Source organism: Chiloscyllium punctatum, chromosome 31, assembly GCF_047496795.1.
Source record: "Chiloscyllium punctatum isolate Juve2018m chromosome 31, sChiPun1.3, whole genome shotgun sequence".
NCBI classification, from domain to species: domain Eukaryota; kingdom Metazoa; phylum Chordata; class Chondrichthyes; order Orectolobiformes; family Hemiscylliidae; genus Chiloscyllium; species Chiloscyllium punctatum.
In genome coordinates this window covers 17,348,289-17,372,606 of record NC_092769.1, presented here as the reverse complement: position 1 = coordinate 17,372,606, position 24,318 = coordinate 17,348,289, and the positions used below count along the sequence as shown (strand labels likewise).

Below are 24,318 nucleotides of genomic sequence, written 5' to 3'. Positions count from 1 at the left end.
TGTGTCCTCAGCCCCCTACTATGCGCCCTGTACACCCACGACTGTGTTGCCAAATTTTGAACGAATGCCATCTACATGTTCACTGATGACACCATCATAGTAGGACAGGTATGTAATGATAACAAGTCAAAATACAGAACCGAAATAGTGGACTTAGTGATATGCTGCACTGAGACCATCCTCTCTTTTAACATTGGCAGAACTAACCAACTGATCAATGACTTCAGAAAGAAATGAGGAGAACATGCCCCCATCTGCATCAATGGAACTGAAGTTGAAAGAGTGGAAAGCATTAAGTTGCTCGGAGTGACGATAACCGACCTCCCATGTAGATGTGACAGCCGAGATGGCACAACAACGCCTCTTCTTTCTCTGGCAGCTCAGGACATTTGACATGTCCACAAGGACCCTCAACAATGTCTACAAATGCACCACTGACAGCAAAGTATCTGGGTGCATAATGACCTGGTGTGGCCACAGCCGTGCCCAGGACAGTAAGAGAAATGACAGAAGTTTGTGTACACAGCCCATGCCATCACGGAAACCAACGACCCATCCATTGTCTCCATTTACACAGCTCACTGCCGTGGAAAGGCTGACAACATTATCAAAGACCCATCTCACCCTGGATCTCCTGCAATCTCTTCCATCATGCAGACAATACAGAATCTTGAACACACAAACCAGCGGCTCATGAACAGCATCGTCCCAGCCCACGATTAAACTGAGGAATGGACTCTCTAACTTCAAATAATGCTGATCTTGCTCACATTGATGTTGCCTATTGCATGCCCTTTCTGGTGTAGCCTGTATGTCTCAGTCTAAGTTTTTCCTTTAACCTATGATCTATATGGCCTTGCTTATTGTAGGAGCGAGATTACCCAGCGAGGGACAAAGACTCTGGAGGCAGACAGGACACAGGCACGGAATGGACTTTAATTCAAGCAAAACCTGGTTAATGCTGGGAGAATACCAAAGGATCTTCCTCGAATCTGACTTTGACATGAGAAAACAATCGTTTCCTTAATATTTAGCTCAGATCAGACGGCAAATCAATGACACACTTCGAGTTTACAGTAAAAAGACAGTATTTTTATACGTTCTGTGTTGCAATGATCATAAACAACTTTGTCAGTGTACCATCCACTCCCCTTCTGCAGAATCAATCTTGTAAAACAACTGATCAATGATGGACACTCCCAGGGACAGCCCGAGGTTCTTATTTGTTTCGGATGTTTAACGATTGTTGGTATCTCTAGGCCTTGGGATCTTTCTATAATGCATTCCCAAAGTTCGGGGCTCTGCTCTTTTCAGTCATATCCCTCATTGTTTATCTTGAAGGATTGCATGAGTTCTATTCTCCATTGGGCAGGCTATCTCTTATTAAATTCCGTGATCACATTTTACAGTAAAAAGCTGATTCTGATACAAAATACGTAATATTATTATTTCCACGGTTAACCTTTTTCTTCGTGAATTCGACAAGACAAGCCAGGTATCTCTTTAAGGTTTTATTATTATGTTGAAATCTGTGTCCATGATTATTTACCAGATATTTAACTAGAACTTATTACTATTGTAAACAGTTTCAAAGGCACAGCTAGCTTCTGAAAGATAACTTGAGATGCTGTTTTTCTGGATGAAAATAATCCTTACTGAGATCAGAATAAGTTACTTTTTGTCGTGATTCTTCAAAGTTTTTGTGCTACAATTTCATTTTTTCATCTGTGTTTTGTTACAAATCATCTTTTTTTTAAAAAAGAACCTTCTTTACCACTATATTGGCATGTTTCAGAATCTTGCGAATCAGATTATCCTTTCTTTTGCTTTGGAATAATTCCCTTTTCAAAGGCCCTTTTTTCACTGATGCTGAAGCAATCTATTTTAATTTCTGTCTATTTTGTGGCTCTTCAGAAACAGACAGCTGAAGTAGACTTTTAAATTTCGGCCACTTCATGTCTCTAAAAAAAGGCAGCTCCAACCCTCACTATGATCTGCCAGAACTGTGTATAAACAAAGAGTTTCACTCTACTTAGATACATGCGACAATGAATCCTATCAAATCAAATAAAACCAAATCGTACGATCGAGAGAGAGAAATTGTCACAAGGTCAATACACCCCGATGAAACCTCTGCAGCCTGCCATATCCGGCCAAAAATCGTGATAGTCGATTAAACAACTAACTGTTAGAGAGGGCTTCACAATTATCCCCATTCTATCAATGGATCAGCTCTGCACATCAGTGTAAAAAACAAGGAAATAGTATCTGTACCATCCTCAGCCAGGGGTGTTGAGTCGATAATTCAATTCACCGTCATCATGATGCCCACAGGATCACAGATCAGTCTTCAACCAATTCAATTCGCTGCACGTGCCATGAAGAAAAAGCTGAACACAGTAGAGAGGCAAATGCAATGAGTCCTGACCCCATTCCTGCAATAGGACTGAAGACTTGTGCTGTACAACAAGCCGTGCCCCTGGGGAAGCGGTTTCCTTCCAGCTACAACTCTGACATCTCCCTGGCAATGTGGAAAATTACTCAGTGTCGGGGAATAATTACAATCTGGACAATTACAACCCTCTCAGCCTCATCATGATAGTCAAATTGGGAGTTCGTTTTGATAGAGCTGTCAAGCAGCACAGACATAAACTTGCTCAGTGTGGTTTCCGATCGGTCCCCATGTGGAGATGGTGCTGTTTTGGAAAAGTCACTGGATGAATAATCCAGACCAGGCTAATGCTCTGGCAGCTGGTGGAAGTTAAAAACAATTAATAAAATATCGAGATCTCAAATCTGGTGTCAGTAACAATGGCCTTGAAGTCAATGTTGATTGTAAACACCAATTTCCTTCCCCAATGTACTTTCAGGAAGTGAATCTCCCGTGCTCTCCTGGTCTGGCCTAAAAGTGACTCCAAACACACAGACATGTGATGCACTCTTCAATGGTCTGTGAAAAGGCCAAGCAAGACACTCTATCGTATCAAACTGCTCTGAAGTCTAAAAGGATAAAACCTGACAGAACATCCAGCCCCCAACATCGGTTTGGAAAAGGGAACGGGAAACACAGTCCTGTTGAGCCAGCAGAGACGTCCTTCCTAACATCTGTGAACTTGTGACAACATTTACAGAGCTTTCCCACAAACCGCACAGAAACATCGGGAATGTAATAGGCCATACAGCACACTGAGCCTGCCCCATTCTAGTTAATGTCTGAACATCTCCTCAATCCACATTCCCCACACACTTTAACCACCCCTTAATGTGATTAACCTTGTGAAGCTATAAAATAGGAACTGTGGTCGTCCCCTTGGTCTGTCGAGTTTGCTATCCAATTCAATATAATGATGGCTGACCCTTTATTTCTACACCATACTCCTGCCCTCTCCCCCATCCTTTGGTGTCTAGACATCCTTATTAGTCTTTAGTGCCTTGTCTTCCACAGCCTTATGTGAGAGAGAATTCCCAGGTTCACCAGTCTCTGAGTGCAGACATTTATTCGTATCTAAATGCAATGTGACCCATCTGTATTTAATACTGCGGCCTCTTGTTTTATACTTCCCAGCCAGGGGAATTATCATCACTGCTTCCAATCTACCTCACCCTGTCAGTGTTTTATATATCTCACTGAGATCTCCACTCATTTTCCTAAACCACATGCGATACAGGCTCAGTTGCCCCAAACTCTGCTCCACAAAAAGTCTGTCATCCCAGAGATCAGTCTGGTCATCCTTCGCTGCACTCCCTCAATGTCAGGTTTGTTCTTTACTAGGTACGGAGACCAAAACTGCACACAACACTGCACAATGTTCGAGTTGAGGTCTCACCAAGGGCCTGTACAGCTGCACTGACTCACCCTTACCCCTGGACTCCAGTCCTTCTGAAATGATGGTCAACAACAATTTATCTTCCTGACTGCTTTCTGCTCCTGCAATATTGCTTTCAGTGACTGGTGTACAGGGAGATCCCAGATCCTTTTCAATGTTACAGCTCCCCACTTGGTGGGTCTGTGTAAACTGGTCTGTGTGCCAATGTATTCCCTGTATTGGCTTCTTTCTGCAGAACTCACTGCCCTGCATGGAACACAGATGTCTGTCTAAATAATAACAGAAGAAAAGTGCAGTTCCCTTCATAGATCGACATTTCTCAACCACTTCCTTTTCCAATGGTTGGCTGGAACTTTAGTGTTTCACAACAAAGTAGACAACATCATATCTATCCACACTGCTCTTCATCTGCCACATGTTTACTCATTCACTCCGTTTGTTTCATTCTCCTTTAAGTTTTTTTCACATTCTCCTCACTTTCAAAATCCTAGTTCCGTCAGCAGACTTGGAAACTTTGCATTTGATTCCCTCAACGAGATGTTTGAGATGTATTGTGAATATCTGGCGCCCCATCACCAATCATTACGATGCCTCATGAGCCTTCCAAACTGAAAACCATCCATTTATTCCTCCTCATTGTTTCCTGTCCACACTCCCATTTTAACACCATGTTCATATATTACCCCCTTTCCCATGTGCTTTTACTTTGCTTACTAGGGTTGGGACTCTATTAAAATCCTTGCTGAAAATCCTAGTTCAGTGCCTCTATTGTATTTTCTTTAATTAATCTACCAGTGAGTTTCTCAAATGTTTCCCATTTCATCAATCTGTGTTGTTTTTTTTTCTATGCCCATTATTTTCAGTTCCAATAATTTCTCCAAATTAGTTTATTTACTAGTTTCATTCCACATCATTTTCTCATCAGACTCAGGTTTTCTCCTATTGCTGGGAAGGCTTTGTTTATGCATTTTTCTGCGAAGGCAGAAGTGAAGTAGCTGTGTCATGTTTCTCTGTTCTCCATTCTCCATTCCCTGGTTTCACTCTGTAAAGAAGCTGAAACTTTGACTAAAAAGAACAGCTGTTGTCTATTCACCCTGTCCATGCCCCTTGTAATCTTAAATCTGAATTACATTCCAACTCAACTTCCTCTGCTTCAAAATAAATAACTCGAGCTTACCCAGCCTCTCTCCACAGCTCGTATGGTCCATCCCAGGGAGCATTCTGGTGAATCTCTTCTGCACCTCATCCAGTACAATCACATCCTTCCTGTAACGCGGCTCCTAGAACTGCACACAATATTTCATTTGGCCTTACCGAAGTGCTATATAAAACTCGGATAATCTTTGGGTCAATGAATAAAGGCTTTATCTACAGTCATGCTGAACTCATCAATTATCATATCCAGTCACATTCAGGGATGTGTGGAGAAGCACGCTCTGAGCTTCCTAGTGTGATGCCGTTCTTTGAGTCCTCCCCTGTCTGTTTCCTTCTTCCAAAGTGCATCACCTCATATTTATCAGAGTTACATTCCATTTGCCATTGATCTGACCATCTGACCATTCTATCTGTATCTTCCTGTAATATAAGACCTTCCTCCTCACTGCCAACCACACGGCCAATCTTAGTGTCAAACACAAACTTACTTATCACACTCCCCCTACCCACTTCACATTGACATCACTTATGAATACCACAAATAATACGGAACACAGCACTGATCTCTACCGGGTACACCGGGGAAATTGGGCTCCAGTCACACAAACAGCCTTCTCCCATGAAGTTGAGTTTGGATACAACTTGCCAAGTCACTAATAGACCCTACATGTTCCCTGGTTGTTCTGTTCCACTTGATATACGTGAAGAATATCTGGGGATTCTCCTTAATCTTGCCCTGCCAGTAGGCTTCCATGCCCCTGTGTTAGTCAGTCCCCTCCGAGGGAAGAATTTCCTCCTTATTATGGTCTTAAATGGCATATCCCTTATCCTGTCATTATTTGCCTTAAATATAGAGTAGACAGCTAGAGAAACATCCTGTTTATTTCCACCTCATCACATGAATCATAGATTTTTGAAATTTCACTGCGATCACCTCTCATGCTTTGAAACTGGAGAGGTCGCAGGACAAATCTCCCCATCAGAAAATCTTGTCATCTCAGGAATTAATCTGTAGAATGTCCATTGCACGTCCTCTGTGATCAGTGTCATCTTTCTTAGATTAGGTCACCGACACTGCACTCAATACCTCAGGTACACTCTCACCAACACTCTATGCAACTGATTCATGAAGCCTTTACCTCTCTATTCCAATCCCTTTAAACAAACTCCAACCTAACTTTAAGTTTCCAATTACATGTATTGCTCCAAATACCATTCACACTAATTGCATTTACAAACTCACTCTGTGAGTTATCGAGGCATAGAGATGTACAGCATGGAAACAGACCTTTCAGTCCAACCCGTCCATGTCGAGCAGATATCCAACCCAATCTATTCCCACCTGCCCGCATCCGACCCATATCCCTCCAAACCCTTCCTATTCATATAACCATTCAAATGTCTTTTAAATGCTGCAATTGTACCAGCCTCCACCACATCCTCTGGCAGCTCATTCCATACACGTACCACCGTATGTGTGAAAAAGTTGCCCCTTAGGTCTCTTTCACGTTTTCATTTTTTTAAGTGTGGAAACAAGTCCACAGCGACCCACCAAAGCACAAACCACTGCGATCTATCCCCCTAACCTAACAGTACAGGCAATTTAGCATAACCAGTTCACCTAGCCTGCACAAGTTTGGATTGTGGGAGGAAACCCACGCAGACATAGGAAGAATGTGCAAAGTCCACACAGCCTGAGGCGGGAATTGAACCTGAGTCTCATGGCATTGGGAGGGAGCATTGCTAACCACTGTGCCACCCAACATCCTTCACTTCTCAGCCTGAACCTATGCCCTTTAGTTCTGGAATCCCCGACGCCAGGGAAAAGACTTTCTCTATTTATCCTCTCCATGCCCTTCACAATTTTGTACATCTCTAGAAGGTCACCCCTCAGCCTCCAACGCTCAAGGGAAAACAGCCCCAGCCTGTACAGCCTCTCTTTATACCTCAAATTCTCCAACTCTGTCAACATCCTTGTAAATCTTTCCTGAACCCTTTCAATTTTCACAACATATTTCCGATAGGAAGGAGACCAGAATTCCACACAATATTCCAACAGTGGCCTAACCAGTGTCCCGTACAACCGCAACATGACCTCCCAACTCCAAAACTCAATACTCTGACCAATAAAGGAAAGCAAACCAAACACCACCTTAACTATCCTACCTCCCGGCGACTCCGCTTTCAAGGACCAATGAACGTGTACTCCAAGGTCTCTTTGTTCAGCAACACACCCATTGCCATTAAATGTCGAAGTCCTGCTAAACTTTGCTTTCCCAAAATGCAGCACCTCGCATTTATTTCAAATAAACTCCACCTGCCACTTCTCAGCCCATTGGCCCATCTGATCAAGATCCTGTTGTACTCTGAGGTAAACCTCTTCGCTGTCCACTACACCTCCAATTTTGTTGTCATCTGCAAACTTACTAACAATACCTCTTACGCTCGCATCCAAATCATTTACGTAAATGATAAAAAATTGAGGAACCAGCACTGATCCTTGTGGTACTCCACTGGTCACAGGCCTCCAGTCTAAAAAATAACCCTCCACCTCCACCCTCTGTCTTCAACCTTTGAGCCAGTTCTGTATGCAAGTGGCTAGTTGTCCCTGTGTTCCGTGAGATGTAAACTTGCTAACCAGTCTTCCATGGAGAATCTTGTCGAACGCGTTACTGAAGTCCACATAGAACACATCTACTGCTCTGCCCTCTTCGTTACTTCTTCAAAAAACTCAATCAAGATCGTGAGACATGATTTCCCACGGTTAAAGCCATGTTGACTATCCCTAATCAGTCCTTGTCTTTCCAATTCCATGTACATCCTGTCCTTCAGGATTCCCTTCGACAACTTGCTCACCACTGACGTCAGGATCCCTGGCCTATAGTTCCATGGTTTGTCCGTACCACCCTTCTTAAACAGTGGCACCGCGTTTGCCAAACTCCAGTTTTCTGGCACCTCTCTGTGACTATCAACGGTACAAATGTCTCAGCAAGAAGCCCAGCAACCACTCCTCTGGCTTCCCACAGAGTTCTATGGTACACCTGTTCGGGTCCGGGGGATTTATCCACTTTTACACGTTTCAAGACATCCAGCACTTCCTCCTCTGTAATATGGACATTTTTCAACGTGTACCCATCTATTTCCTGACATTCTATATCTTCCATATCCGGTTCCACAGTAAATACTGATGCAAAATACTCGTTTAGTATCTCCCCCATTTCCTGCAGCTCCACACAAGGGCTGCCTTGCTGATCTTTGAGGGGTTCTATTCTCTCCCTAGTTATGATTTTGTCCTTAATGTATTTGTAAAAACCCTTTGCAGTCTCCATAATTCTACTTGCTAAAGCTATCTCATGTCCCCTTTTTGCCCTCCTGAGTTCCCTCTTAAGTATACTTCTAACTGCCTTGATACTCTTCGAAGGATTCACTCGATCTATCCTGTCTATACCTGACTTATGCTTCCTTCTTTTTATGAATCAAACCGAATACAATCCCAATAAGGCGATCATCCCGTTCTTATTTCTCAGGTCTACCCAAATAACTTCCCTCGATGTATTTCCAGGAATATCCTCCCTCAGTACCCCTGTAATGTTATCCCTAATCAAAAACTCCATTCCCCCTCCTGTCCTGCCTTCCTTTCTATCTTTCCTGTAGAATTTGTAACCTGGAACATTATCTGCCGGTCCTGCCGATCCCTGAGCCATGTTTCTGTAACTGCTATGATATCCCAGTCCCATATTCCTAACCATGCCCTGAGTTCATCTGCCTTCCCTATTCGGCCCCTTTGCATTGAAATAAATGGAGTTTACTTTATTAGTCCTACCTTGTCCCTGCCCGTCCTGACTCTTTGACTCGTTTCTGTTCTCAGTTGACCAATCTCAGATTGATCTATTTCCTCAGTATCTCCCGGCCCCCAGCTCCCCCACCCCCCCCCCCCCCCCCGCCCAAACTAGTTTAAAACCTCCCGAGCAGCTGTGGAAAATCTTCCTGCCAGTATATTCGCCCCCTTGCAATTTAGGTGCAATCCGTCCTTCTGGTACAGGTTCCTTCTACGTCAAAAGAGATTCCAGTGATCCAAAAATGTGAATACTTCTCCCATACACCAGCTCCTAAGCCATGTATTCATCTGCTCTATCCCTCTATTCCTGTCCTCACTAGCTCATAGCGCCGGGAGTCATACAGATATTATTACTCTCAAGATCCTCTTTTTAAAATTTCTGCCTATCACCCTGCAATCTCCGTCCATAATCGCAAACGTTTTCCCTTCTTATGTCTTTGGTTAAAATTTGGACAATGACCTCTTGCTGGCCCCTCTCCCCATGAGAACATTCTGCACACTTTCTGAGATATCCTTGATCCTGGCACCATGGAAGCAACACACTAATCTGCTTATTTCTCTGCTGTCCACAGAACCGTCTGTCTGTACCTCAGACTAGCGAATCCCCTAACACAACTGACCTTATGGAATCCGACGTATCCCTTGTTGCATTAGTGCCAGTCTCCATACCACAAACTTGTCTGTTTGTGCTACGTTCCCGTGTGAATCCATCACCCGCTACATTTTCCAAAACAGCATATTTGCTTAAAATGGGGACAGCCCCAGAAGACTCCTGCACTAGCTGCTTAACTCTCTTGCCTTTTTTGGAGTTAACCCATCTATGTAACTCTATCTGAGACTGTCCCCCTTCCTATAACTGCCATCCATCACATACTGTTGCTGTTACCAATTCTGTATTGTCTTAAACTGTCTCTCCAACCAATCCATTCGATCTGATAGGATTCACAAGCAGAAGCATTTATTGCAGATATAATCTACAGTAACCTTTAAATCTGATAAATGCACTCCGATATCCAGCGATACATGAATTCAAACAGCAAAGGCAGTAACTCTGCAGGTACACTGTCCTGTCAGTTTCTTCCCCTCACCATGTGCTTCCTTTGTCCGTTCTTTTCCCTGTTAAAACTTGCATAAAGGCTTCTGATAATTCAAATACACCATATCCCCTATACCACTACACCCCTCCTACACCCTTACAATTCTTCCATTTATATTCACACCAACAAATTAAATCCAACACGCTCGTTGGCATAGAGACCACTGTCACACAGTTACTGTACTTCCCTTGCCATAAGTACACTGAGCGTCCTGACTGTAACCATATTGACATTCCCATCACTGTTTGGTGCCTACAAAAGAATTCCTGCTAATGGTTGCTGCTGTTTGCTTATTCTCAGCTCCACTTTTGATATTCAGATCTACATGACTGTCTCATTAATGCATTAACCTCATCCTTCCTTCACAACTTGTTGGCTTTTTGCCTAGTCCGCATATTGGGATTAGATTTGGTTGGAATATCCGCTCAGCATGGATGGTTTGGACCGAAGGGTCGGTTTCCATGCTGCACATCTCTCTGACTCTATAACTCGAACCCAACAACCCTTCGTATTCACTTCCCAGCGATAGTCATTCTGCAGCTACACCTCCGTAATGACAGTTCCATCATATCTGTTCCCTGTCATTCCATCTGCCTTATGGCGAATAAAGGGAGTCATTCCTCAGTAGTGGGGGGTTGAACAGATGGGTAGAGGTTACAGAGATAGGGAGGCTAAGAATTAAACACAGTTACATCTGGTCAAGAATGTCAGAGGGACAAAGGTGTTTGGGGATTGGAGGAATTTACAGAGAGAGAGGGAGCTGGATTAGATTCTGGAGATAGGGATAGGGATGGAGTTAGGAAGAGGCAGGCAGACTGAGAGGCACAGACAGGGGGCTGTTTCATCGAGGAGATTATTGTGTATACTAACAGAGATATGGAAGGTTGTTGTGATTGAAGACATTTACAGATATAAGAAGGCTTCCTGGCTCTGGAGTCTACATAGATAGGAAGGCAATGGAGAATGCCAGGTTACTGGGTTGGAGACAGTTACACAAATGGGGAGGGTTGCACAAAGTGAAAGAGGTTCCTATGGTCGGGAGGGGTATGGGGGTCGGGAATGAGGGTGAAATTTAACAAGGTAAAGATCAAAGAATTGGAGAAGGATAAGGAGATTACAAATTTTTCACAGCTAAGGAAGGGTTGTAGGAGCTGGAGAAGATTACATAGGTAGGGACCGATGGAGAGGTTAAAGACAAATACATTGACATGGAGGGTGATAGTGATGGGAGAAGCTTACATGGATAGACAGTGCTGTCAGGGTTTACAGGGATGAAGTAATTTAGTATCTACTGGAGAAGGTTAGGGATTAGGGTGTTAGGGACTGGAGAACCTGACAGAGACAGAGACAGAGACAGAGAAACAGAAAATGATGTGGAATGGAGGAGACTCCAGACAGAGGAAGGATTATTGGGACTGGAGGATATTACAGAGATCACGAACACAGCATGGGCCAGGATTGATGCCTGCGATCCCCTGTGCTGTCGCATTGAGGACCAGTACAGAAGAGGTGAAAGCAGGACCCTCACAAGATGGTGAGAATGAAGTCTAGAATGTTGCTGTTCCTTGCCCAGCTCTATATCTCTGTCCTGTCTTCCTGGTCTACCTCCACCCTGTGCTGTTTACTGTGAGTGATTTTACCAGCTGCAGGAATTACTGAAGGCTCCAGATCTCCCTCTCCATTTCTCTTGGCTGACCAACCAGTTTCCATGAGGTGATGGATGAGAAAGGAGTTAGGAACATCCTGATGAGCTGCATGAGACAGAAATAGACAGAATGGGAAATTAGACTGATGCAATGAGGATAACACATGCAGAGTGGCACTGAGTCCAGCAGAGATCTCGATAATCCCAGTCTCCATCCCTTGCCTGTGCTGCTGCATCTCTCTGGAATGGACAATTCTGTTGACTCATGATCTCAGACCATCTGTAAGAGGGAGAAATGCTGACAGAGGCAGTAAATAGACCCACACAGCGAGGGATACCACATGGAGAGATACTGAGTGATATGACATTATTAAACACTGCATCAACAGGGAATTGTTTGAATTTGTAACAAAGACACTGGGATAATTGTGAGGGGATTCAACCTTCCTATCTCATCATCTCTTTGGCAGTGGCTCACAGATGAGGCTGACCCTCTCCCACTCTCAGTGGGGGTGGGGGAGTCTGGAGTTGGCTGTACAGACCGATGTGGCCTTCCACAGACTCTGTTACACTTGAGGCAGAAGGTGAACGTGGAAAGGGGGTGGGTGGGGTGTTTATATGACAGCGCGCTCCTTGTGCTGTTTTCTCCTGGATTCCCGTTTTCCCCACAGAAAGTATCGAGGTGCTCGACACCTTCCCAATGCTCCTTCCCCCTTCAGATGGTCTTGGCCGATTTGATTAAGAGATGAAAAAAAACCGATCAATTCTGAAGTAACCAACATTTAGAAACGTGGAGGAGTGCAGTAGGAAGAGGAAACATTGTCAGTGTTTAATCAGAGTAGCGGAACAGGGAGAATTGAAGGTGCTGGAGGTGGTGAGAGTATTACAGAGAGGGGCAAAGGCCTGAACAACGTTACAAAGCCAGTACGGATTGCTGCAGCCAGAGCTGTTTGCAAAGGTAGGGATAGACATATGTATATTTCATTGATTCATTCAAGGCCTAAGGATGTCACCGGATGGACCAGCATACATTGCCCTCCTGCTAATTGTCCAGAGGCAACTCAGAGCCAGCCATATTGCTGTGGGACTGGAGTCACATGTGAGCCAGACCAGGTAAGAATGTCATATATCCCTCCCTAAAGGACATACGTGAACAAGTTGATTTTTTCCAGATAATCAACAATGCTTATACAGAGGCCTCACTAATGTCCTGTACAGATACACCATGACATCTCAACTCCTACTCTCAATGCTCTGCCCAATGAAGGGTGACCATCCCAAACGCCTGCTTCACCAGACTGTCTACCCGTGACGCTACTTTCAAAAAACTGTGTACCTGCATCCCTGGGTCAATGAAATGATTCACAACAATATCCAAGGCCCAAGCATTAATTGTACAAGTCCAGCCTGGTCTGCTTTACCACAATACAACATCTTGCATTTCTCCACCTGTTATTCCTAACCTCAGTGGTCCAGCAGTACTGTTGATTCCATTGTACTCTTCGATAACCCTCTTCACTGTCCACTTTATTACCAATTTCAGTCTCACTCACAAACTTGCTAACCATGGCTCCTGTATTATCATCCAATCTGTTTATATAAATGATGCACAACAGTGACCCAGCACCGAACCCCATGGCACACCGTTGGTCACAGGCCTGCAGTTTGAGCAGCAACCCTCTATGAACACGCTCTGTCTCCTACAGTCAATCCTGTCTTGTATCCAGTTGGTGAGCGCTCCCTGGTTATGTCTGATCTAAACTTACTAACCAGTCTGCCATGTAGAACCTTGTCAAAGGCCTTGCTAAAGTTCATGTGGACATCGTGTACTGCTCTGCTTTGACCTCTCACTTGTCTACCTCCACACTCACATTTGAGGCATGATTCCCCATGCACAAAGCCATGCTGACGATCGTTAATCTGTCCTTACCTTTCCAAATGCACGATGATCGTTTCTCTCAGAATCTCCTCCAACAACTTACCACCCTGCCATCAGTCTCACTGGTCCGTAGTAGCTGTCGATGATACAAATATCTCTGGGAGGGGCCCTGCAATTTCCTCCCTCGCTTCTCACAAGGCGCTGGGGTTTATCTGATCATGTCCAAAGGTTTTATCTAACTTTTCCATTATAAGACATCCAGCACCTCCTGTTCTCCAATGTGAACTCTTTTCAAGACATCCCTATGTATCTTCCCAAGTTCCCGAGCTTCCATGTCTTTCACCACAGTAAAGCCTAACACAAAATATTTGTTCAATATCTCCATCATCAGCATTGATTCCACACAGACAGCCTCATTGACCTTTCAGCGGCCCTATTCTCTCACGAGCTAATTTTTAGCCCTTGTTGAAACTTGTCAAAATGCTTCTGAAATTTCAAATATATCTCTACTGCAACTAGCCTCCCCCATCCTTATCTATTCTGCCATTTATGGTCACACCAAAATATAGAATGCAACAGATTTAAAAATATTCCCCTTTTATAAAATCATACATCTCACATTGTTTCTAAGTATCTAGTTCTCATTTATTGTCATATTCTTTATAGCACATTCCAGCACGTTCCCGACTTACTGTCAGGCTAACACCGTTTGGTTTCAGACTGACTGCACAAAGGATTTTGGGAATCCTTGTGATTCAATCTGAAACAGGTAGCTTACAGGATCAGCAGGTAATCGAGAAGGCAAAGGGAATGGAGTCTAAAGATAGGGAGGCCTTGATAAAACGATTCAAGGTACAAGTCAGACCACACCTAGATTATAATGAACAGTATGAGTGCCCTAAGGAAAGACATTCTTGTGTTGGAGGCAGGCCAGGGAAGGTTCACTCGGCTGATCCTGGAGATGGGGGATTTTCCAATGAGTAGAGGTGGAGTCGATTGCCCTTGAACCTATTGGGGTTTTGAAGAATGGGAGAGAAATTGAATGAAACATCCAGGATTCGGAGGGGCTTTGACAGGTTAGATGTCGTTAAGTTAGAAAATCGAGCAGTACAGCAGAGTAATAGGCCCTTCGGCCCACCATGGCTGTGCTGACCATGATGCTATTCTCAACTAATCCCATCTGTCTGCACATGGGCGATATCCCTCTATTCTCTGTTTGTTCATGTTTCTGTCTAAATGCCCTTCAAATGTTTGCTCTTGTTGCCACCTCTCCCACCTCCTGTTTGTTTTTTTGCTGATCCTGCCTAAATCCCTACAACCCCTCAATAATCACATTGCTCGGTAAAGACAATTGGCCTCATTCATCTCACTTAAAACTTCTCACTCTCACCTTAAACCGATGCGCCCTAGTATTTGATATTTCGACATTGGAAGGAGGATTCCAACTATCCACACTATTCACGCCTCTCCTCATGCTCTATACCTGTACCAGGTCACCCCTCAGTCTCGAATATTCTCGCAAAACAATCCAACTGCGTCCAACCTCCTTAAGCACAGTCTCAACCAGGCAATATTCTGCCAACCCTCTGTTGGAACCTCCCCAAAACCTCGACATCCTTCCTGTGGTGCGTCGATGAGAATGACACGCAACATTCCAAACATGGTCGAATGAAGTTTCATTCAGTCACAACATGACATGCAAACGTCTGTACTCAATACTGTGCCCAATAAAGGTAAGCATACCATACTCCCCCTCGACCAACACATCCTGTTGTGTTGTTATTTTTAGGGAGCTATGGATTTGCTTCCAGTGTCTCTCTGTTTATCAATGTTTCCAACTAGTCAATTAGTGTAATTCTCTCTTCCATTTGACTTCATAAATGCATCACTTCACACCTGTCCCGATGAAATTCAATTTGCCACATCTCTGCCCAACATTACAGCTGATGTATGTACTGCTGCAACCATGAACACTCTTCCTCACTATCCACAATTCCCCTATCTATCCCTAATCATTACATGCCTTTCCAAATGTCGACTGCAAAATTACCACTCAAACTGCTGACCTTTTCATCTGAATCACAGATATAAATTACAAACAGACATCACAGCACTGATCCTTGTGAAACAGACGTCCAATCAGAAATTGACCACTGCACATGCCTCTGTCTACTATCACCAAGAAAATATTGCATCCGACTTAACAACATGCATGGATTGTGATTTCATCTCCCAGATCTCCCTTGCTATTTGGAAGCTGTCCATTCAAAATGACTCTATATTTTGATTCCCAGATTAAATTGGCTGTCTCACTAATGCACTGACTGCGTCCTTTCTTCACAACAAAACGGGACCTTGTTTGGTTTTTTGCTGATCCTGCCTAAATACCTACAACCCCTCAATAATCACATCCCAGCGATGGTCTTGCTGCAGCCACACCTCCACAATAACAGTTCGATCATATCTGTTCCCTTCAGTTAATGCTGTCATTCCATCTGCCTTGTTGCAAATGCATGGCGCGTGTCACCGAGAGAGGGCCTTTGAGGGATGGTTAGAGGTCACAGAGTGGGAGAGATGTTTGGGGGTGTGACAATGTTGCAGGGTTAAACATAGTTACAGTTGCTACAGATTGTTCGCAGGAGAAAACATTTTATTGTTTGGAGGAAGATAGAGAGATAAAGCGTTTTTGATTAGATTCCAGAGATAGGGATGTGTGTAGGGTTGTGGATCGTTACATGGACAACGTTGATCAGGACGTAGAAACATTCACAGGATTCCAGGATTTCGTACATTTAACAACATTTGTGGGATCTGGAGAATATCACAGTGATAGGGAGGATGGTATGGACTGGAGAATATTACAGGGAAAGGGTGGGTAGTATGGACTGGAGAATGTTGCAAGCACATGGAAGATGATATAAGCTGGAGAATGCTGCAGCAATAGAGAGGAGTATGTGGACTGGAGGATGTTGCACGGACAGGGATGAAGTTGTCGACTGGATACAGTTAGAAGGAGAGATGAATTTATGCACTGGAAGGTATGTCAGAGAGAGTGAGTGGTGTGCATGCTGCAAGATACGACAGGGATAGGGAAGCTTGTAGAGACTGGATGAGAGAGTGATAAAGAGTCTTGTGAGAGACCAGATTCATTTATGAGCATAGGATATGCTACAGTGAGCAGAGCCTTTTGCAGATATAAATGAGGATACAATGGCCACAAAGCAGTCACACCTATACATAGGTATATAGGAACTGAAGGAATTGAACAGATTACACAGGCTAGGAGTGTTGTATGCAGTGGAGGAGATTAACCTGAAAGGGATGGTTTTAGAGACTCAACAATGTTAGGAAATAACGGGAGTTGCAATTGTGAGAGCAGGTTTCAACAATTCGGAGGATATAGACCTGAAAGAGCTTTGACAGATAGCGATGGAACGGTAAAGGGAATTGTAGTGGCTTCCCTTTCATAAGCAATCCATAAGCACTTAAAATAGCCTGTTTGACATGTGCATTATCACTCGACCATTCGAGAGACAGCGCTGCAAATATTTCACTGGCTCTGCCTACCAGCTTAGTCTGAACTAGCATTACCCAGAAGACCTCGGGCCACTCTTCCTGTCTATGAAATCTTTCAAATGAAATACAGAGTTCCTTGACAGTAGAGTCACAGGTAGTTAGGATAGCAAAGAAGGTGCTTGGTATGCATTCCTTTATTGGTCAGAGTATTGGGTACAGGAGTTGCGAGGTCATGTTGTGGCTGTACAAGACAGTGGTTAGGCCACTTTTGGAATGCTACATGCAACTCTGTTCTACTTCCGATCGGAAGGATGTTGTGAAACCTGAAAGGGTCCAGAAAAGATTTACAACAACGTTGCCAGGGATGAGCTATAGGGAGAGTTTGAACAGGTGATGGTTGTTTTTTCCTGGAGAGTTGGAGGCTGAGGGTGACCTCATCGAGGTTTATAAAATCAAGAGGGGCATGGACAGGGTGAATAGACAAAGGCTTTCTCCTGGGGTGTGCGAATCCAGAATTATAGGGCGAGGTTTAGGGTGAGAGTAGAAAGATATAAAAGATAAAAAGGGGCAACTTTTTCACGCAGAGGATAGTACATATATGGAATGAGCTACCAGAGGAAGTGGTGGAGGCTAGTACAACTGCAACAGTTAAAAGGCATCTGGATGGGGATATGAATAGGAAGGGTTTAGAGGGAGATGAGCTGGGTGCTAGCAGGTGGGACTACATTGGGTTGGGATATCTGATCTGCAGGATGGGACCATGAATGGGTTGGGGAACCTGGAGGATGTTATGATTTGAACCACAGGTAATGTTTGATTGGATCTTTCAGCCAGTCTTACAGATGGTAAAATTGCAACACTTAAGAAGCATTTGGATGGATATATGTATAGAAAGGATTTGGAGGGAGATAGGCCAGGTACTGGCAGGTGGGACTAGATTGGGTTGGAATATCCTGTGGGCATGGCTGGGTTGGAATGAAGGGTCTGTTTCCATGCTGTACATCTCTATGACTATAAGATCGGCTGAATGTTCCAATCAAAAATTACCTGTGGTTCAAATCATAATATCCTCCAGGTTCCACAAGCCATCCCCTGTCCCATCCTACAGGTTCAATGAATCCCGGAACCTCTAACCATCTGCAAGTCCCACGTCCCTTCCTACATTTGTACCATCCTCCAGGTTCTGCAGCCCTTCATACATCGTAACTTGACGCAGACTCTCCAACTCTCCTTCCTCTGCAATGTTCCCCAGAAGAGCACTGGAGGATGGTGGGGGTTACAGAGATATGGAGGGACATCAGGAGGGGAGGATTTTGCGGACATTAGGAATATAGGGACTTGAGGAGGTTTCACAAATTATGAGTGTTGTAGGGACCGGAGGAACTTACAAAGATAGGGATAGTTTTAGATTGGAGGATTCTGCAGAAAACCTTTACGTGGTTAAAGGCAGGATTCTTAGCAGCGTGCAGGAACAAAGGGATCCTGTGTCCCTCAGGTTACGACCCAAGTTGACAGGCTGTTAATAAGGCGGATGGTGGGTTGCCTTTCATTAGCAGGGGGATTGAATGTAAGAGATGTGAGATTTTGCTGCAGCTCGACAGAACTCCAGTTAGACCACACTTCGAATATTGTGAACAGTTCTGTTTGCTTCATTATAGGGAGGACGTGGAAGCTTTAAAGACAGTGCAGAGGAGATTTAGCAGGATGCTGCCTGGACTGGAGGGCATGCCCATAGAAGGTAGGTTGTGGAAGCTAGGGCTTTTCTGATCACAGCGAAGGAGGAAGAATGGTGACTTGGTAGAGGTGTACAAGGGAATGAGAGGCCTAGATAGAGTGGATAACCAGAGACTACTTCCCATGGCGAAATGGCTATCACAAGGGGACATACATTTAAGGTAATTGGCGGAAGGTTTAGCTCAGATATCAGAGGGATATGGGCCAGGTGCTGGCAGGTAGGACTAGATTGGGTTGGGATATCCTGTCGGCATGGACGGGAAAAGTACGTTATTTACACAGAGTGTGGTGGGTGCGTGGAATGGACTGCCAGCCTTGGTAGCAGATTCAGACACACTCCAGACATCTAAGCAACTCTTGGATAGGCACATCAATGATAGTAAAATGTAAGGTATGTAGGTTCGTTTCATCTTCAGAGTAGGATAAAAAGTCAGCACAATATTGAGGGCGGAAGGGCTTGTACTGGAATGTGTTATTCCATGTTGTAAATAGCAAGGGTTATGATGGCAGCAAGAGGTTTCGGGAAGCGTGAGAGGATGCGATCTGAATGAAGTGATACAAATAGGAGGCGTTGCTCAGGTTGTATGAGGTAACAGAGACAGCAATGGTCTGATCTGGAGCAGAAGACCCAGACTGGGAGGGGTGTGGGAACTGGAGGTGGTTTCACAGGGAGGGAGGAGCATAGAGCCACAGGAGGTTACAGAAATGTGGAGAGCTGTCGGGCCGACAGGAGTTAATGGAGATGCGGAGGTTGGGAGGAATGGAGCAGTTTACAGGGATAAGGGTGTTGGTAGGATGGGGTGTTTTAAACAGACAGGAATGTTTCAGGTGAATGGAGCTGAGTACAGAGATAAAGTGGGTTGGACAGATTGGAAAAACAAATAGACGTATGGAGGGTAGTCGTGACTGAAGATGTTTATAGACACAGGAAGGCTTAGGTTCTGCAGGTTATTTAGATAAAGGGGGTGTGGAATCAGACAGATTCTCCAAGTGGTAAAGACAGCAATTTTGGTTGGAGACAGTTTCACAGATGAGGGAGCATTAGTAACCTCCTCCAGTTTGGTCAGAGTGGGAAGGGTTGTAGGGGAGGGTGATGTTTACACATGGAAGAGTTGGAGAAGATTGTGGAAATGAGTAGATGGATGGAGACACTGGAGGAGCTTACATTGACAGGGTGGGTGCTGGCAATGAAAAGATATCACATCGATAGTGGGTCTGATAGGAACTGTATTGAAAGAGTCACAGACATTGGAATAACTTCTGCAGATTGGGAGTATTACAGGGACTGAGAGGATTGTAGGGTCTCCACAGATTGATCGTGTCTTTAAGAAAATGTAGATACGGAAATCTTAAACCCAATGTATGCAGTCTTCATTTCAAGACCAGAGCCTTATTATCCCTCACCAGCCAAGGATCCCTAACCCTGACAGCTTTTCCCTTTCCCTTTACTAGATCACACTTTGAAAAGCCTCCCATTTGCCAGTTGTTCCTTTTCCTTCAAACAGACTCACCCAATCGATTAGAATCATAATGTGGAGGTGCCGATGTCGGACTGGGGGTGTACTAAGTTAAAAATCACCCGACATTCGTTTCCAGTCCAACCGGTTTATTTGAAAGCACTAGCTTTCAGAGCACTGCTTCTACATCAGGTGGTTGTGGAGCACAATCCTAAGGTACAGAATTTACAGCAACAGGATGGCAGTGTCATGGAATATAATATCAAACAAATTTAGTTTAAGACTTTCATCTGTTACAGTGATCACCAGCGCTTCCAAAGCGAGTTGGATTATAGCTGGGCCTTGTGCAATTTTAAATTTACGGCATTGACGCTGGCCAGATCCTGCCTACTGGCCCCAAACCTGGCCCTGTTCCAGTTTTCCTCTTCAATCCGTGGACCTGCTGATCTTTTTCCATAACTACGTTAAAACGAAGACAGTTGTGGGCACTCGACTCAAAGTGCTCTCTGAATGACAGTTCAGTCACTTGCCCGACCTAGTTTTCTGTGCGAAGGTCCAGTGTTGCAACTGCCTGAGTAGAGTAGGACCCTCTGCATATTGATTTAGGAACCTTCCTTGGACACATTTGAAAAAATGCCCTCCGTCCAGGTCTTTTTATACTCGAGGTGGCCCAGTCAGTACAGGGAATATTAAAATCTCCAGCCTGCACTCCTCTATTATTCCTATAGTTATCTGCAATCTCTCTACACAGCTGCTCCTCTGGTATCTGTTGGGTCTACAATAGTCGACAATACAGTCCCAACAAAGTGACCACCCCCCTTCTTCTTTCTAACTTCTAACCATGTGGAATTTTAAATGAATATATGTTTTAAAAATTGGAATTAACAATCCATAAATAAGTATTGATAAAAATCCAAACACTTGACCTTCAGAGAAAGACAACTGTTCACTCTCATGTGGTCTGCACGACATATCCACAGCAAAGTGTTTGCCTCTCAATCACCCTGTGAATTGGGCGAGCCAGTTGCTTAGCTCAAGGGCAGCAAGGGATGGGCAATAAAGGCTAGTCATCCAGAGACACCCACATCCCATACCTGATTTTTTAAAAACTCCATTCAGATTGGTCCCAGCACAGTTCCAGTGGAACAATGTCCTGGCCAATCATGTCAGTAGGTTTATGGACAGGGCTTTAAACTGACAGAGAGGATGCAGGGACAGGCTTCAGGTGAAAGGAGCTCTCCAAATCCAAAGAGAAAACGTGAAGCATCAGAGCAGCGTGGGAATGTGACTGAAGATAACAGAAAGGAACAGGATGGGACAAAGTTTAACTAAAACTGTAGATCAGTAAATCCATTTGTGACAGGAAATTGTGGGAACGAGTAAATTATGTTTTTTTTTATTTATGGACAAAGTCTCTGCAACAAGGTAGATGGATTTGTGACACAGAGATAAAAGGGATTTAGACACCAGAGAGATGTGGTTACAGGGAGAACAAAAGGTGGACATAAATATTCAATGGGTCACAACCTTGTGGAAATTCAGGCAAAATGGACGACGCTAACAATAATGGGTAAGAAAGGCATTACTGAGAAAGGATTTGGCATCAGATCATGAAGTAGAGTCAGTCTGAATGTTAATTCTTGCCAAGGACACAAGCAGCAGAACAGTTTTAGACCACCCACCGAACAGCATTTCATGGCTCGTCACTGCAATAAATAGGAATTCATTGGAATGTTTAATACAGGCATGGTGAACATTTAGTGAAACGTCAATATTCGCAAAGTCTGGGACAATCACACTGACAACAGTGATATTAGAAGAGGAGTTCAGAGAATTTTTTTCAGTGTTTCTCAGAATAATACATTGTGCAACTGGCGAGGGACGTAACTGTCTCAGAGAGACTGTTATGTGATAAAACTTCGTGAATGAGTAATGTCACCTGGAGAGATCCTCTGGGAAATTGTGATAAAGTGCAGTTTAAAGAAATATAAAGTTTTAAAGTGAAACACAGAAAGGACAAGCTACAACTAGAAACAAAAATAGCCAATGACATGAGTTTGAGAGGAGAACTGACCAAGACAAACAGGCTAAACAGACTGAAATATGCGCCTGTAAATGAACAGTGGAAAACATTTGAAGGAACAGTGAAAAATACTCAACAAAAGGACATTCCACTGAAACAGACAAAAACCCAGCAAAAAATCCCCACCGGTACCTCACTCAGGACAAAATGGATCATATTAGATTATGAGGCTGAGAAGATCACCACAAAGTACTTAAAATCCTGAAGTGAGAGAGAGTTTTAGAGTAAGTTTTAAAGGGATTGCAATGGGTCTGCTAGCAGGAGGGGGGCAATGGGAAGGGGAATCGTTGCCAAGTTTTATTTACACGATACGAACATGGAGAGGTGAAGGTGCTGGAGGTGGTGAGAGTGTTACTGAGAGAGGTCAGGGCCTGAACGGTGTTACAAAGCCAGTACGGATTGCTGAAGCTGGAGGGGTTTGCAGAGGTAGGGAGGGACATATGTATTTTTATTTATTCATTCATTGGATGTGGGTGTCACTGCCTGGACCAGCATTCTTTGACCCCATGCTAATTACCGAGAGATTGCTGGATAAATATAATACTTTGCTGGCCACAGGTGAGGTGCTGAATGACTGGAGGATCACTAATGTGGTTCCTTTGTTCAAGAAGGGCAGCAGGGATAGGCCAGGTAATTACAGAGCAGATAGTCTGACAGCAGGGGGAGGGAAATTACTGGAAACAATTGTGAGGATGAATCAACACTTGCAAAGGTAAGGATCAACTTGGTTTAAACATCATGGATTTGGCAGAGGAAGATACTGTCCGAGGAATTCAATTCAGTTTTATTTTAAAAATGATGCTTAAGTATATTGATGAAGGCGGTGCAGATGATGTGGTTTACATGGACTTGACTAAGTCCTTAAACAAGATCCAACATGGAAGGCTGGTTCAAAAGGACTGGCTTCCAAGGCAAGTTGGCAAATTGGATGCAAAATTGGTGGATAGCATACTTTCACCACCAGGTGTACCACAGGGAACTGTGCAGGAATCATTGAACATTAATAACTCGGATGTGAAAGCAGAAGGTATCATTAGTCGGTGTGCAGATGACATGAAATGTGAGGGTGTTGTTCACAGTGAGGAGGATGGTCTCCATCTGCAGTCCGATGTCGATCGGATGATAATCTAAGCAGAGTTTAGTTCTGATCGAAGTGAGGTAATACACTGTGGGAGGTACGATAAGCGAAGTACAGACATAATAAACGGTAGGTCCTTGCGGAGTACTGAGGAATACAGGGACGTTGGTGGACAAGTCCATAGATCCCTGAAGGTGTCAGCACAGGGTGACAGGGTGGGAATGGCACCTGAACTGGGAGCGGGAGAGGGACAAATATCCTGGTGGGGTGAATTGCTAGAGATGCTTGAGAGGATATAACCTAGTCTGGCAGGGTGTTGGACCTTAAATAAACGTAAGACCAGAAAGAAGATTGAGGTTGGTACACGAGTTAAAGACAGCAATTTCAGCAGACAAGGCAGGCAAGAACATAGCAGGGAATGGGGGAAAACTGATGATTAAACTGCATTTATTTCAATACAAGGGGCCTGACAGCTAAGGAAGATGAACTCAGGGCATGGATTGGAACATGGGACTGGGAGATTACAGTTATTACAGAAACACAGCTGAGGGATGGGCAAGACTGGCAGTTCATTGTTTCAAGGTAGAGATGCTACAGGAAGGGGAGGCAAGAGAGGACGTGTGGTGGTGGGTTTTGATTGCATGAATCATCACAGCATTACTTAGAGAGGATATTCCTGTGGGATCGCCCAGTGAAGCTATGTTAGTGGAACAGAGAAATAAGAATGGGTCATCACTTTGATACGATCGGACTGCTGACCCCGAATAATCTGTGGCAGATGTCGGGACATCTTAAATATCAATCATAATAATAGGGCTGTTATGGTTGGGGTTTTTGAACTTTCCAAACCTAGACTGGGACTGCCAGTGTTCAGTGTTCGCAAGGGAGGAATTTGGTAATTGTGTTCCAGAAAACTCCCAATCAATATGTCAATGGCCTGAAAAGAGAAAGGGGCAAAACCTGACCTCCCCTTGGGAATTAAGGTCGGGAAAGGGACTGAGATGTGAGT

General features: G+C 44.1%; 1 long non-coding RNA gene across 1 annotated transcript; it reads right to left on the bottom strand.

The window, feature by feature from the left end:
- Positions 1-1,710: 1,710 nt before the first annotated feature.
- On the bottom strand, positions 1,711-11,669 carry LOC140456805 (uncharacterized). Its single transcript, XR_011953141.1, has 3 exons — positions 11,558-11,669; positions 5,005-5,113; positions 1,711-2,390 (listed from the first exon to the last, which is right to left on the bottom strand). It is a non-coding gene; the product is annotated as an uncharacterized lncRNA (long non-coding RNA).
- Between the last annotated feature and the right edge of the window lie 12,649 nt (positions 11,670-24,318).